General features: G+C 35.0%; 1 pseudogene; it reads left to right on the top strand.

Annotated features, from left to right (window-relative positions):
* The first annotated feature begins 917 nt into the window (after positions 1-917).
* Positions 918-11,470, top strand: LOC101570634 (annotated as a pseudogene).
* Positions 11,471-16,599: the final 5,129 nt, after the last annotated feature.

Genomic DNA, 16,599 nt, shown 5'->3' on the forward strand with positions numbered 1-16,599 from the left:
AGGAACCCTGCTCCACTGTTGATGTGAATATGGACTGATGCAATGACTGTGGAAATCAGTGTGAAAATTCCTCAAAAATATAGGATTAGAGGTCTCATTCACTGCAGTTACTCCCCTTTTTGGTATCTTCTCTAAAGAATTAAAAACATCATACCAGTGCAGTATATGCATACTCATGTTTTTTCATTAATTTATTTTTAAATAGAGCATTAAGTAGTAGTAAAACAGAAAAATTACAGATGATACAGAATTTCACTAAATGAAATATGAATTTCACAATATTTGTTGTATTGCATAGTGTTATCTTCAAAACAGTTGTTCATATGACAAGATATATGCATGAAAAATTGAAAAAGAAAAAATGTATAAGAAAGTAAGAAGAGAGAAAAAGGTAAAATAATTGAAAAAAAGAAAATAAAACAAATTAAACATTAACTACTCCTTTTCATAGACATCAGAAAGCCACAGTAGTTGTCCTAACCATCCTGTTTACATATATAGATATATCTGTTTCCCTGACTCCCTCTCCTGTGCTTCTCAATTCAGTAATTCCTTCCTTTTGAACAAGTTCCTTCCTTTTCCCCAGTATCTACTGTTTCCTTCAGATTTTATTTTCACTTTCAGGTTCTCACACTAAGGAGATAATATGATGTTGGCACCTTGTGTAAAAAAATACCACATCTTCTTTATCCATTCCTCAATTGATGGACATTTTTGTTGTTTCCAAGATTTAGCTATGATAAATTGTGCTGCTATAAACATGGGTGCACATATATCACTGTGATATGAGGTGTTATGGATTGTGTCTAGTTGTTCCCCCCAAAGTCTCATGTGAGCCATGGGGCAGACCCAGCTGGCGGAGCAGTGAGTAGCTTGAGGGGCAGGGCCAGAGAGGCTCCAACTGATAAACTGGCAGCATGCGTTCTACCCAATCCCCCAAGCCTGCAGGTTCTCTTGGAGGTATGGAATGGGTCATCCTGGACACGTTGGTGCCCCAGCCTCTTCTCTGGGTCTTGCTACATAATTCAGGCAGTTTTAAACTATAAAACCTCCAGTAACTGTGGGTAAATAAACCTTTCCTTCCCTCATTTTGAGTGTCAGGCATTTGTCCTAGCATTGAGAGAAGAGTAACTAAGACATGAGGTTTTTAATTTTCCTGGAAAAATACCTGGGAGGGGAATAGCTGGCTTGAATGGGACCTCCAATCTTAGCTTTTGAAAAAATCTCTACCCTGATTTCTGTAAAGGTTGTACCAGTCTGCTCTCCCACCAACAGTGCATGAGGGTTTCTTTTCCCCCACAGCTCCTCCATCATTTGGTATTGGTTGGCTTCTTAATGTTAAGTCATTCTTTCTGGATTGAGATGGAATCTCAGCATTGTTTTAATTTGTATTTCTCAAATGACCAATGTTGTTGAATCTTTTTTCATAGATTTATTTGTCATTTGTATTTCTTCCTCTGAGAAGTGTATGTTCATCTCACATTCCAATTTTTGTATTTGGTCTTTGAATTTTGAGCACCTGATTCTTTTAAATTCTTTATATGTTCTAGATAGAAGGCCTTTGTTAGAGGGACACTTGGCTATAATTTCTCCCAGTTTATGGGTTTTCTTTTTACTCTGTTGGTAATTTCTTTTGAAATACAGAAACTTTTCAAAATGGTGAGATCCCAGTTGTTGATTCTTTGAAGTATTTCCCATGCAGTCTGATTTTTGTTAATCAACTTTATGTACACCTTTGTCTTTAAGATTTCTACCTACATTTTCCTCCAGAAGAGTTAGTAATTCTGTTTTAATATTTAAATATTTGATCCATTTTGACTGTAGCTTTGTGCATGGTAATAGGCATAGGTCTAGTTTTAGCTTTTGTCATGTGAAAAGCCAGGTTTTCCAGCACCATTTATTAAAGAGGCTGTGTTTATTTCAGTGAATGTGTTTCATCCATTTGGCAAAGATAAGCTGGCTTACTGTGGTTGTAGTTGTGCCTGCATCTTCTAATCTGTTCCATTGATCCTAAGTTCTGTTTTTTTTTGTGTGTTTTTTTTTGCCTGTATCATGCTGGTTTTATCATAATAGCTTAATAGTTTAATTTCAGGTTAGGGATTGTGATGCCTCCTGCCTTTCCTTTGTTTCCCAAGACTGCTTTTGATATTCTGGGTCTCTTCTGGTTCCAGATGAGTTTGAGGAATGTTTCCTCTAGATCTATGAGATATACTGATGGTATTTTGATGGGGATCACATTGAATTTGTATAACAATTTTGAGAGTAAGTCCATTTTCACAATTTCTTTTCTCAACATGCTGCAATGTTCACTGTATAATCTTTTATTTCCTTTGTGAGATTTATTCCTAAGTACAATTTTTAATAGCTACATCTTGGGAAGAACTTATAAACTCATAAATGGTTCAAAATACACTTTTTGTATAATAGAGTACTTCTCAGCCATAGAAAAGAATAGAGACATTTATAACTAAATGGATCTACTTTGAGACCATACTCTTTAAGTGCAGTAAATCTCTCTCTCTCTCTCTCTCTCTCTCTCTCTCTCTCTCTCTCTCACACACACACACACACAAATATTGCATTGCTTCTGTAGTGTGAGAAACTAACAATGTGAGTTAGAATCAAAGTATATAATGGCTATTGTGAAAGAAGAAGAAATTGTTCAAAAGCAATAGGGAGTGGGGTGGAAGAGGAAGGAACGAAAAAGGGAAAAAAGGACTAAAAAGGATAAAATGGAAATAATCTTTGTAAATAAGGAGAGGGAATGTGGTTGAAAGGAGAGGAAGGAAATGGGGAGAAAAAGAAACTAAGACATGTCCTATACAGGTACAAGTTCCCTACGATGAATATGATCATGGTGTATATCTAAATTGTGCCAATAAATTTAATACAAAATAGTATAATTGTTTTAGTATATCTGATGTCATTTGTGAGATATGAGCATACAGAACGATCATAGGTAGGGAGAAAGCATTTTTCAAAAGATGTGGTGGTCATACTAGCTTTTGTTTTTCTGAGAAATGGTTTGACACAGCAAACAAATCCCCTAAGGTCCCAAAGCCTTAAATAATGATTTTACTTTATTCCTATGCTGGGAATTTAAAGTTATTTGGCAGATCTGTGAGCCTCGGATTTTATACAGGAGTAAGAGAAAGAGAAGCTCTTTGGACTTCATTGTTTACTTTTTAATATGGTTTCCCCCTAATATTTTGGTGATCTTATACATCTACTACTTCTGCAAAGGCACAAATTGATCACTACTACAATAGCTTGTGATAACTAGTCTGAGTTAAAATGATTTGACATGCGTAAAGATTGTATTATCTCCCTTGTGTAAGAAACTGAAAGAGTAAATAAAGCCCAAAATATACAATAGATATTGTGAAATTGGAAGAAATTATTGAAAAGGATAAAAGAAAGTAGGATGTGGGAGATGGGAAAGGAAGGAAGGGGAAAGGGAGTAATGCAAGTCAGTTTATACTATTGGTGTCTCTTAGATCATCAAATGGAAGGTTTTGTCTAATACTGGTTGAAGAATTTTTTATGCCCTTATCTTGTACCTTGAGCAACTACTTTAAAGATAACAACATGCAAGGTATTAATTATTGTTATTTTCCTATTATTCTGTTGTGAAATTTTGTTTTACTTTTTTCCATAAAATGGAATAAGAAAATAAAATAAAATAATTTAAACTTACCAAGCTAGTTGGGGTTCATGTTGTTCACTTCTCAAAAGTTTTACACTATAGCACTTCATACAGTGTATTAGTAGGTAACCCATCTCTCTCACTAATGTTGAATTTGGATGAAGTGTTCTTATGTCTTCTGCTATTCCATGCCTAGGGGAATGATGTCAGTGAGGTGAAAGTTGAGGGTTAGAGAGTGCACGGAAGCCTGAATTTGAGAAAGTTAGAGCCAAGCAGGAGTGTGTACTATTCATGTGAAATCTTGCCTCATTGTGTTATTACTGAGGCCCTTTTGTCAAAATATGCCAACAAGTGCCTTTTGGAGAGTTCTGAGATACAGAGGTTGATGTCTTTTCAGGCATTTTCCTGTCAGCACTGTCATTCTTGAAAATTACGAGTGCAGATTGAAACTAAGATTATAGGTTTTAACAGCCTTTACCTCTCTCTGACTAGGGACAACCTAAGCAATGCCCAGGAGCTAAATTTGGCCTTAGCCATTATGAAAATTGAAAGTAATGCATTGCAATTAAGAGTTTGAAAACAGTCTTTAATTTAGATTCCTTAAAATATTGATGGGTTGGGAGGGTATGATACTGAGGTCTTTTGGGGTCAGTATTAAAGATGAGCAGAGGCTTTTAAAGCTTCTTTCTACTTTAAATGTGGTCTGATGGTACTGGCAATCTGAAGGCGATGAGATTGGTTGATTATTACAGGGTCTCCTAACTGTGGTAGTAAACATCTTTGTAGCAAGTCTTCCTATTTAGAAAGACTGGAATCTTAGACAGGTAAAGTAGCCTCTGTATACACACAGCTTATAAGTAAAGGGGCAAAAGGAACTCAGTCTAAGAAATAGGGGTATTCTGAAAGGACCAAGAATGTTAGAAATAGAAAAAAGAAAGCTAGTCTTACTTGAAATGGAATGACAAAATTTTACAAAAGTTAAGGCAGAGTACAAATCGAAAGAATTGAATATTATCCTGAAATTCCCAACTCAAAGAAGTCTAAACCTTTTAAAAATAGACAAAATCCTAGTACTAACAAATGCTACCTCACTTGGAAGAGGCACAGATAGAAGGGAAGATAGCACACTCTAATATAGAAAATATCATGTTGAAGTAGTACTAGTAAGTCTGGCCATGGGCACAGAAGCTTTCCTGAATCAAGCAAGGAAATGGAAACAAAGATCTTTTGTCAAAATGGCTTATGACTCTGGCTTCTTTTCTGTAACTTTGAGGCTTGTAGATTGTTGAACTTGAAACTAAGCAATGTATACTTGGAGGTGTCAGTGTGGTACTTATAGGTTTCTAACGGTGTATGCATATGTTCATGGATGTGGCAAAAAGTAGTTAGAAATATCTAAAATCCTACTGTCTCAAGACATGAGGTTTATTTTGTATATACATACATATGTATGTAATTTTCACAAATGACATCATAGTCTAATGCTTTCTTTATTGATAAGTACAAATTTTGGGAATTGGTTTTTGTCTCTTTTTTCTGATTTATACTATCTGAAAATAATGGAACCTACTATTCTGGTGTATATCCTTCTGTATATTTCTGTAGTTTCACTTTATCACAAGAGTTCTGAGAACACTTTCAGGATGCACTGTCATAGTGCAAAATTCTGTGCTCAAAAATTTTTCTATCAGGAAAAAATAAATGCCACTCCATTATCTTATGACATATAATACTACAGAAGATGCTAATGCTAATTTTTGTTTTCTTTAGAAGTAACCTGTTTTGCTTTTTGTTGTTGTCGTCCTGGGAATTTTTTAAACAGGATTCCAATTTTTTTTCTGTATTCTTGAAATTCAATACATCTTGGTGATTGTACAGCTGTCTGTCACATCTTTTGAGTTTCACTGGTACTAGGTAATGCCTTTTAATCTAGAGATTCTGGTATTCAACTTCAGACATGTTTTTTCATAATAATGTCCATTATATTTATTCTGAGATTTTGATATAGACATATTCCCAGGGAATATATATATATATATATATATATATATATATATGAGAGATTCAAAAATAGTAATAGAAGTAAGACTAAACGACGACAATAAATGTATATAGGTTAAACAATCTTATTATAGGATAAAGATTCTAAGATAGGATTAGAAAACAAAGCTTAACTTTAATTTGTAGTTTATGAAAGCAATCAGAAAATAACTTAAAAATGAAAGGTAGAGGTCCCATAAAAGTGTGTCTTGCTGCCCCTAGCCCATACAGCCTTTTTGCTCCAGTGCTGGACCAAGGAGTACTTGGGAATATGCATCTCACCAGAGCCCAGTGCCCCTATCCACCAGATACTTCTGCTAGACTCAGGAGGACCCAGGAACTGCACACTCTGGGTGGTACATCTCAGTACTGGGGCTCTTCACAACATAGGGCAACAGAGCTGACAATCAATAGTCTGACATGATCAAAGAAGAGAATAATACCCAGAAGAGCACTTTCAATTCAAGGCTGAAGTCATATCATGCTACAAAGACCTGGTGAGAGACAGCTTTGGCAGATAGACTTGAGAAGGTGAGAGCCAAATAGGAATATCCTAGAACCCCTTGGGAGGCCTGGCCTCAGTCCAGGAAGATCTCGTATCTGTATTCTGTTATGGGTGGCCAGGTTCAGTAGAAGTAATTGTTGGAGGGGTCCGTAGTCCTGAAGAAGAATGCACATACTGCAGTTTGGAGATCCTTTGTCAGTGTCAGCCATGTAGATGAGTCACGGCTATTGCTAGACCAATTTGCTCTCTGTGAAAGCCTGAGAGAATGTTTTCTCTCCATGTGACTATCCTTAGGTATACTCTACATCATCGATCACTTTCCTCTTTGGCCCCGTAATCTCCTTGATCAGAAAATTTGGGACACCACTGAGTTATAGAATGTTATACTCAGGTTCTTCTATGTCCTGAGTCTTCACTGACCTTGAAAGGCTAGGGCCAAAAGGTTGGCTGTCCTTGCAGTCCTTCTTTTTTTCCAATGTTTGGTCTGAAAACTTAAGTTGTTAACCCTCCAGAAGAGAAGCTTAATGATATTATTACAAGGTTTCAGGGTAAATTCTGAGGGGATTTGACTGACCTTGTCAGATACAGAAGTTACATTTCTTGTTTTATAGGTCTTGCTTTATCTTGGTCTTAACCGTCCAACAGAAAAGTATAAAAACAAAGCATTAAAAAGTAAACCAATATTAATATGCTGAATATAAAAGAGTCAAGCCAACAACTTCTGACATTGCCAGTCTTATGGAAAACCCACTACATTATGGACTACTCGACTATATTGGAATATTTTGCTGAATTCATGCACCTACAGTATTTAAATGACAATGGAATACCCTTCTCTGAGAAAACCAAACAGAAAAGGGGGATACAAATGAACAAACATTTTGTATCTATATATTCAACATAGTTAGGATAGATATACAGCTGCATTCTCTTAATTCAATGAATAGAGAGATTTGTTCTGATAGTGTTTGTGGACAAGATATCATGTCTGCATCTTATACAATGAATAACCACTAAGACAATAATATGCAATGTATTAATTTTTGAAACTGCTAATAATCAGTTTTGAAATTGTCTCATTGCTTTGTTTCTCAATAAAATCATTTTTAAAAAGTAAAGCCATATTAATATGCTGAGCTGTAAAAGGCTCGAGTCAATGACTTCTGACATTGCTAGTCTTATTGATAACCCACTATTATTATGGACTACTGGACTACATTGGATTATTTTGTGAATTCACACACCTACAATATTTAAATGGCAATGGAGTACCCATCTCTGACAAAACTAAACAAAACGGGGATACAAATGAAGGACCATTTTGTTTCTGTATATACAAAATAGTTAGGATAGATATACATCTATTTTCTCTTAATTTAATGAGAAGAAAGATTTGTATTCATAATGTTTGGACAGAATATCATGTCTTCATCTTGTACTATGAATAAATACTATGAAGAAAGCAATATGCAATATATTAATTATTGTAATTGTCCTACTAACCTGTTTTGGAACTGTCTCATTGCTACTTTTTCCTCAATAAAATTAATAAAAGAAGAGGAATGTACATAGTGTATGGATATGTTGGAGCTCTGACACTACTGCCAAATCCAGAAGAAATAAGTGCTCTGAATCACTATCAGTTAATATAAGGTGGTTGTTAATTGCATTCACTAAAATCAGTTATATTTTTTTGGTAAAGGGTTGCTCCTGAGTGGTTTCTAGGGTTTGTCAATACTGCATCCAGTTGACATTTTCTGCTAGTGTTGTTGCAGAATTTACTACTATACACAAAGGAATGCAGTATTGGATGGAAATTCTTTTTCTATCCATATCAATATCTGAAGTGCTTGGGGGAAGGAATGGGGCACGGGGACAAAAAATTTTCAAACCCTAGCACAACAGACAAAGAAACAAATGAACAAAACCTTAGAAACATGAAAAGAGAAATCACCAAAATGTCTTCAGAAACTCCAAATTCCCAATTCCCAATTCCTCCAAAATTAGTAGAGAGGACAGGGAAGGAGAGGAAATCATGAGCTGGATAACTAATCACATAGTGGTGATAATGAAACAAATAATTCCCAACTTTAGAGAACATTAAGAAACAGTTAGTGAAGTTAAAAGACAAAATTCAGGTGACTAAAAACATGGTTGGAACTATGGGTAGCAGAAGCAACCAATATGAAGGTAGTGTGTCAGATCTACAGTCTAGAACTGTGGTCAGTGAGCAATTAATAAGACATGCCTTAAAAACAACAAGGTGACAAGAAAAATGGATCCAAGAACTCATACATGACTCAAAGAGGATGAAAAATTGGAAGACAATATAAAAGATTCAAAAAAATTTGTTTCTTTTTTGTACTTTTAGGGAAGGGTCTACAGGGTGTTCACAGTCTCACTACTAGATTGAACTCATAGTGATCAGCCTGTTTACAGCCTCCCAAGAACTGGGATTACAGGCACACCTCACCACGCCCAGTCTCAATTGCTGTCTCAGCACACCCACGGTGCAGGTCTGGCATAGCAGGCCCCAGGATCAAACCCTTGGTCCCTGCACCTGCTTGCAGGCTTTTTAATCCACTGAGTTATTTCACTGGCCCTTGTAGTGTGCATTTCTGTTGGTCTGTGGAAAAGAGCAGTTAACGCTTAATTTGTTTCATCTCCTTTTTTCAATTGTTTGTACTTTTTCTCTTCTTAATTTCTTATATATATTTTTTCTTTCTTCTTCCAATTTTACATGCATATATCTGGTAATATGAATAACTGTTTCGATGGTCAGCCAAATAGTTCAGCGGATTAAAGCACCTGCAAGCAGGAGCAGGGACCTGGGAATTGTTACACCTCTTGGAAGGCTGTAAACAGACGGAACACTATGAGTCTGAACTAGTAGTGAGACCCTGAATACCCTATAGACCCTTGCCTAAAATACAAAAAAAAATTTAAAAATTATGTTTATAGGAGTAATAGCAGAATGCTTTCCAGACGTGGAAAAAGAATTTAACATAGATAATCAAAACATATAGAACCTTCAATAGGCATGATGAGGAAAAAAAAAGAGCACTCCATACCACATAATAACTAAAATACCAGAAAGACAACAAAAGAACAGACTCTTAAAGGCTTCCAGAGAAACACAACAAGTCACTTACAAAGGAAAACTCATCCAAATTACAAGGAGAGCATGGAATAAAGGGTTTCAAACTGTTAAAGAACACAACTTTCAGTCCAGACTGTTATATCGTGCACAATGATTTTTCAAAATTGATGGAAAATTAAGATAATTCTGTGGTTTTTTTAAGAAAGCCTAAAGAAAGTCATTTTTGAGAATAACAGTTAATGTGTAGAGTTTTCACCTTAACTAACTCTGTATGCTGATATCTGCAATCTAAGTAAGTACAGCAAGGGCAGCAATGTGTGCTACAAAAACCGTGCTTCAATACCTGTTATCTTGGTCTTCTAAATGTGTACTGTTTCTAATGTCATACCAGTTTTAACTCTGCTGTCTTTAAAATAACTTTTTTGAAACTGCATTCTCTTTATTTAGACCTCAAGGAGAAAAAAATGAAATTTGGTCACATATTACCTTTAAGAAATCCAGTTTTTTATATTTCTAAATAGATAGGACTAAATGATTAAAGAAATAATTTCTTCTGTAAAAAATTGGCCAAATTTTATTAAAAAACTAACATACAGTGTAATTTAAATTATATAAAGACTGGGATCATAACAATCCAAAGGTATGACAGCTGTAATTTCATCCTAATGGGTGTTAGTATAATTGTTCTCATGTTACTTTGGTCTAAAAGAGAAGAGCTGAATCAGTAAGAGTAAACTAAGTATCTAGTCTTTTACTAGTAGTACTTTAGACTGTGATGGGAAGCAGAAATATTCATGATAAGTAGTTCTACTTTAGCGAAGTATAATTAAGGAATGTTGTCCATGAACATCTCACAGTATCACATGAACCTTTGTAAGAGAAAAGTCTGAAAGGAAAACTAAAGATGGGACAGCTACCACGCTGATAGTTAAAACTGACAAGTACTGATTTATTCCTGTCATTGTATTCATTTCCTGTTGTTGTTTTGCCTTCTTTTCCTTCTACTTAATTATTTTCCCTATCTGGTGTTCATTTTATTAGATATCTTGGCATTAATTTTTTGTATTTGTAGATATTTTCGCATTCTTAGCTTCATTGTCTCTTTCTAGAATATCCGGGAGCATATTATGGAATGTTGGTTTGGTGGTCATGATTTTTTTCTTTACATTTATTTTATTTTATTTTGAAAAGAAAAAGCAACAGCAAGAACAAAAAGATCAGAAACAAAGACAGAAACAAGGTAACATACAGCAATATATATGTTACAGATTTTCAAAACAAGAATAGCTGATTAAAAATGGTTGATATATTATCTACTTTTATCATCAAATCTTTTTCTCAGATTAACAGATAGTTCTGTAAGACTGGACATGTGATTACATATTATCGCTTGTTTTCAAGAAACCTTAAAGTTTTGTTCTTGTCTCTTTTTTTCTCTTTTTACCTTTTTTAAAAAATGTATTTTAAGGGTCTCTGCATTCTGCAGCCACATTGCTGGGGCTAGTGGCTGCCAGTGTCTGGCCAAAGGAGAACAGCAAGCTTGTTCAGCATTTCCTGCCGGGATTCCAGCAACCAAGAGTGCTGCCAGGTAGTTTCACTGGCACCAGCTTGAAACGTTCAGCTTCCCCAGACTATGATCTTGGATCTAGTAATGGGGAGGCAGCAACCTTGGGCAATGAAGTGAGAAAACAAAAGTTCCTCCTACTTAATGGGTGCAGGAAAGAAGGAGCACACCAGTCGTCATGTTATAGGAGATTACAAATCAGCATCGCCTTTCTGAACAGGGAAAGAAGATAAGAAAATTAATGAAGAACTGGAGTCTCAATATCAGCAAAGTATGGACAGTTAATTATCAGAAATATATTGACAACATTGTGGACTTGGCTTTAGTGAGGTGAAAGATCACGATGGGCCGATGCAGCTGCAGATGGTGATGGAGATGATGATGATCTCCCAAATCCTGAAAGTCCGGATGATTCTGAAAGTGACTCAGAGTCAGAAAAAGAGGAATCTGCTACACAACTCCAAGCTACTGAGCACCCTGATGAAGTAGATCCCAAAACCAAAAAGGATGCAAAAGGCAACTATAAAATGATGTTTGCTAAATCCAGCGGTTCATAACTCTCAAACACTTTGTCTTTGTATTGAAAGTAAGCCTTACTATCATAATGAAGATTGGAGGACTTCTTATAAAGCACAGGCCTTTGTATTATAATTTTTAAAAGACCCCTTTAAATAACTACAAAGTGTTTCATGTCAAATCCCATGGATTACACTTTTATGGGCATGACTATAACCACTTTTATAAAGAGCAAGAGTTGTATAAAATAAGAAATAAATACAGTACCCAACTTCCTTTCATATCAGCATCATCAGCCCTCTAGCCTCACCTTTTACCCCTACATTTGGGGCAAATACCCTAGGTTGTATGGTAATAACAATAAACTTCTCTGTTGGAGGGTTAGCATCCTAAGTTTGCAGACAAAACTTAGAGAAAAAGGAGGGCCGCAAGGAAAGCCAACATTTTGGCCCTAGCCTTCCAAGGTCAATTAAGGCTCAGGACATATGAGAACTTGTACTGTAACGTTATGTAACTCGGTAGTGTCCCAAATTTTCTGATCAAGGAGATTATGAAGCCAAAGAGGAAAGTGATTGAAGATGTAGAGTGTGCCTATGGAGAGTCACATGGAGATAAAACATTCAGGCTTTCACAGAGAGCACATTGGCCAAGCAATGGCCGTGACTCATCCACATGGCTGACACTGACAAAGGTTCTACAATCTGAGGTACAGGATCTCAGCATAAATCCTGAGGGGATTTCACTGACCTTATCAGACCCAAAAGCTACAACTCTTGTTGCATAGGTCCTGCTTTACCTTGGTCTTAACCATCCAGCAGAAAAATATAAAAACGAAGTATAAGAAGTAAAGCCATGCTGTTATGTTGAACTGTAGGGGACTCTGATCAACAGTTTCTGACATTGCCAATGAAGTGGAAGACCCAATACTATTATGGACTACTGGACTCTTTTAAAATATTTTGCTGAGTTAATACAATTATAATATTCAAACAATGAAACTTAACAAAAAAGAGAATACGGATGAATGTCCATTTTATATCTGTGTATTCAAAGTGGTTAGGATAGATAGCCATATTCTCTTAATGAATAGAGGGATTTGTTCTAATAGTGTTTGTAAATAGGATATCATGTCCGCATCTTGTACAGCAATTAACCACTAGGAAGAATGTATGCAATGTGTTAATTATTGAAACTGTCCTACCAATTTGGTTTAAAACTGTCTCATTGCTATTTGTTTCTCAATAAAATTATGGAAAAAACAGATAGACTTAATATATACAGTATTCTACCTAAAAAACCAAACAGAATACATATTCCTGTGAGCTGACTATGGTACTTTCTCCACATACTAGTGAATAAAGCATATTTAAGAAAATGCAAAAAAGTCAATTTTTTACCATGTATATTATAAGATCACACTGAAATGAAACTAGAAACCAACAGCAAAAGAAACCACAGAAACTGTGCAGAAACTTGGAAATTGAGCATCGCACTCTAGAATAATCAGTGGGTTACAGAGGATATTAAAGAGGAAATAGGTAAGATCCTGGAGTTAAATAGTAATGCCAGTACAACATACCAGAACTATGGGGCACAATGAAAGCAATCCTATTAGGGAAGTTTATAGTGGTGATACCCACACCAGAAAACAGAACAAGCCTAAATAAATAATGTAAAGATGCATCATGAGGTCTTAGAAAAAAAGCTCAAATCCAGAGCTTTCACTGGAAAGGAAATTATAAACATTATAGAAAATAATTAATGAAATAAAGACTTGGAGCCGGGGAGATGGCTCAGTGGAATAAACACTTCCCTGGCAAGTGCAATGGCCTGAGTTCAATCCCTGGTTCTGAAAGGAAAAAAAAAGAAAGAAAGACAGAAAGATAAAGACTTAAAAATAAATACAAAGAAATAAAGAATCAATGAATTGAAGACCTGCTTCAGTCATAAAAATAAGTAGAACTGACAAACCCTTAGATAATCTTAGCAGAAAAGAAAACACTAAAATTCTTTTAATTAATGCTTGCTTCAGCAGCACATATACTACTTTTTAAAAAAATATTTTAATTAGAAAAGAAAAATGTAAAATTATAATGGACTGTTCCAAAACTAAGAGTATTAGAAACTTCACAAACACATAGGTCAAACTACTGCAGAACTCAGAATACATGGGCAGATTACTAGATATGGATGAATTGTGAAAACCAAAACCAAGAAGAGTTAAAAATCTTGATCAATCCAATACAAAGCAATAAATTTGAAGCTGTAGTAAAAATTATCAACTTTAAAAAAACTCCAGGACTTGATGGATTCACAGCCAAATTCTACTAGAAATTCAGGAAAGACATAACACCAATTTTTTTATAATTAAAAAATTTAAACAGCAGTATTTTTTAATGAGATTCAGAGGTAAAGAGTAAATCCAAAATCATTCCTGCATGCTAACATAATCTTGCCGCAAATACCAAGAAAAGTTCTAATCAAAAATAGAACTATAGGCTAATTTCCCTAATGAGTATTTATGTAAAAAATGTTAATGAGATACTGACAAACAGTATGCAGCAAATCATCAGATGATCATGCACTGTGACTTAATATACTTTATCCTGGGGATTCAAGGATGTTTCACAACACACAAGTCAGTAAATGTAATTCATCACATAAACATAAACAAGAATGAAAATCACATGATTATCTCAAAGATGCAGAAAATGCCTTTGACAAAATTAAATATCCAAATAGGTAAAGAATTTCATTATCTCCACATGATAAAAACCATCTATGACCACCCTACTGTCAATATCATATTAAATGGGAAAAAGATAAAAGCCTTCACTCCAAATCCAAAACTAGACAAATAGGTCCATTATTATTATTCCTGTGTAATACACAATGCAAACTATTAGCAAGATCAATCAGGCAAAAGAAACAAATAAAAGAGAAAGATATAGGAAAGGACAAAATCAAAATATTATTTGTAGATGACGTGATACTTTAGTTATGAAAGCCAAAAATTTCTGCTGAAAGACTCCTATATTTGATGAGCATATTCAGCAGTGTAGCAGGATAAAAAGTAAACACACACAAATCAATAGCATTCCTATACACTAATAATATGCTCACTAAAAAGGCAATTAGGTAAACCATACCATTCATAATAGTATAAAAATTTCAAATATTTAGGTATTAACCTTATTGAGCAAGTGAAAGACCTTTACAGTGAAAATTATATCAGTCTCAAAAAGAAAACTCAGAAGAACATCAGCAAATTGAAAAATATCACTCTCACATGGATAGGCAATACCAATGTAGTCAAAATGGCTAAACTTCCAAAACTGATATGCACATTTAATGTATTTCTAAGCAAAATGCCAGCATCATTTTTCACAAAGCTAGAGAAATCAGTCATAAGATTTATATGAAATAGTAAAAGATCCAGAATAGCAAAGGCAATTCTGGTTAACTGAGGCAAAGTATGTGGTATCACAATTATGGACTTGAAATTACATTACAAATCTACCGTAATAAAAAACATGGTACTGACACAAACACAGCAGGGCCAATGGCATGATATAGAAGCAGAAACAAACCACAGCCCATACAGCTACTGGAACAAAGGAGTCAGAAACATACACTGGAGGAAATACAGTTCTTTAATAAATGATGATGGTCTTCAGGGAGAAGACTGAGTGTAGACATATATTTCATCATGTAGAAAACTAAAATCAAGATGAATCAAAGATCTAAATGTAGGTGCTGAGGAGATAGCTCAGTAGAATAAGAGCTTGCCTGGCAAGCACAGGGTCCTGAGTTCAATCCCCAGTACGGCCAAAAAAAAAATTAATGTTAAAATGGAAACATTTAATCTGCTGAAGGATAAAGTAAGAAAACTCTTAAAGGCACAGGAATAGCTTTTAGAATACAACGCAGGTTGTACAGGAAATAGAGTCAACAAACAGCATCATAGTAAAAAGGCTCTGCACAACCAAAGACACAACAGTGTGAAAAGACAACCTACAGAATGGGAAAAAATTTCCAGCTATTCCTCAGACAGAGGACTAGAATCAAGAATATATAATGTGGGCTGGGAAGATAGCCTCATGGCATAAGTGCCAGGTGCAAGGTGCTGAGTTTGAACCCTGGTACAGAGTGCTGGCCCTAGAATTCCAGGAATGCTGTGCTGGCCCTGAAACTGGGTAAGGTGCTGTAGCCTGTCGTCCTAGCACTAGGGAGGCTCAGACAGGAGGATCATTATGAGTCCTAGCTACTTAGTCAGACACTGTATCAAAAATAAAAAGAAATAAAAAATTAAACTAAAAACATTAGATTTCACAAAGACCCAAACAAAAATGAATAGATATATCTCAGAAGTACAAATGGCCCACAAATATATAAAAATGTTAAGCATTGTTAACAATTAGAGAAATGCAAATTAAAACATTAGTGAGTTTCCATCATATCACAGAAAGAATCATCCTCAAGAAAGCAAAGAATAATAAATGACTGAAAAATGAAACCCTCTTCTTTGTTGGTAGTAATGTGAACTAACGAAACAGCTATAGAAATCAGAATTTTGATTCCTTATAAAAGCTAAAACTGGAAACTCTGTTTTCCCCAGCTATTCCACTTTTAGATATCTTCCTGAAAATGTTAAAGGTATAACATCACAGTAATACAGGCATACACAAATATTCAACAGCACAATTCATAATAGCTAACTTTAAGAAACAGTCTCTATGTGTATCAACAGATAAATAGCTAAAGAAAACATGTTCATACACAATGGAGCACTACTCTGCCATAAAGAATGATAAACTTGAGTAATTTGTAGGAAAATGGATGCACCTGGAGATTATAATGTTAAGTGAATCTGACACATGTACAAGGTTGAGTATTGCATGATGTTTCTTATATGAGAATTCCAAAATATATAAAGCTAGATATTATGAATGTAGGAAATTGATCTTTGTTAAGACAGAAAAGGTTCAAGAGATGGAGAGAAAAGAACAATGGGAAATGATAGGGGCGGCAAAATGTATTAAGGTGTATTATGTACATATACCAACTTTACACAAGGAATATAAATATTGTGTACTACAAATAGATTATTAACAATAAAAATAAATTAATATAAATAGTTATTGCCAGGGGCTGGAGAGATGGCTCAGTGGTCTAAGGCACCTACTTGGAACAAGCTTGGCAAAGCATCAGGGACCGCGGTTCAATCC

Source organism: Octodon degus, unplaced genomic scaffold (assembly GCF_000260255.1).
Source record: "Octodon degus isolate 3935 unplaced genomic scaffold, OctDeg1.0 scaffold00224, whole genome shotgun sequence".
NCBI classification, from domain to species: Eukaryota; Metazoa; Chordata; class Mammalia; order Rodentia; family Octodontidae; genus Octodon; species Octodon degus.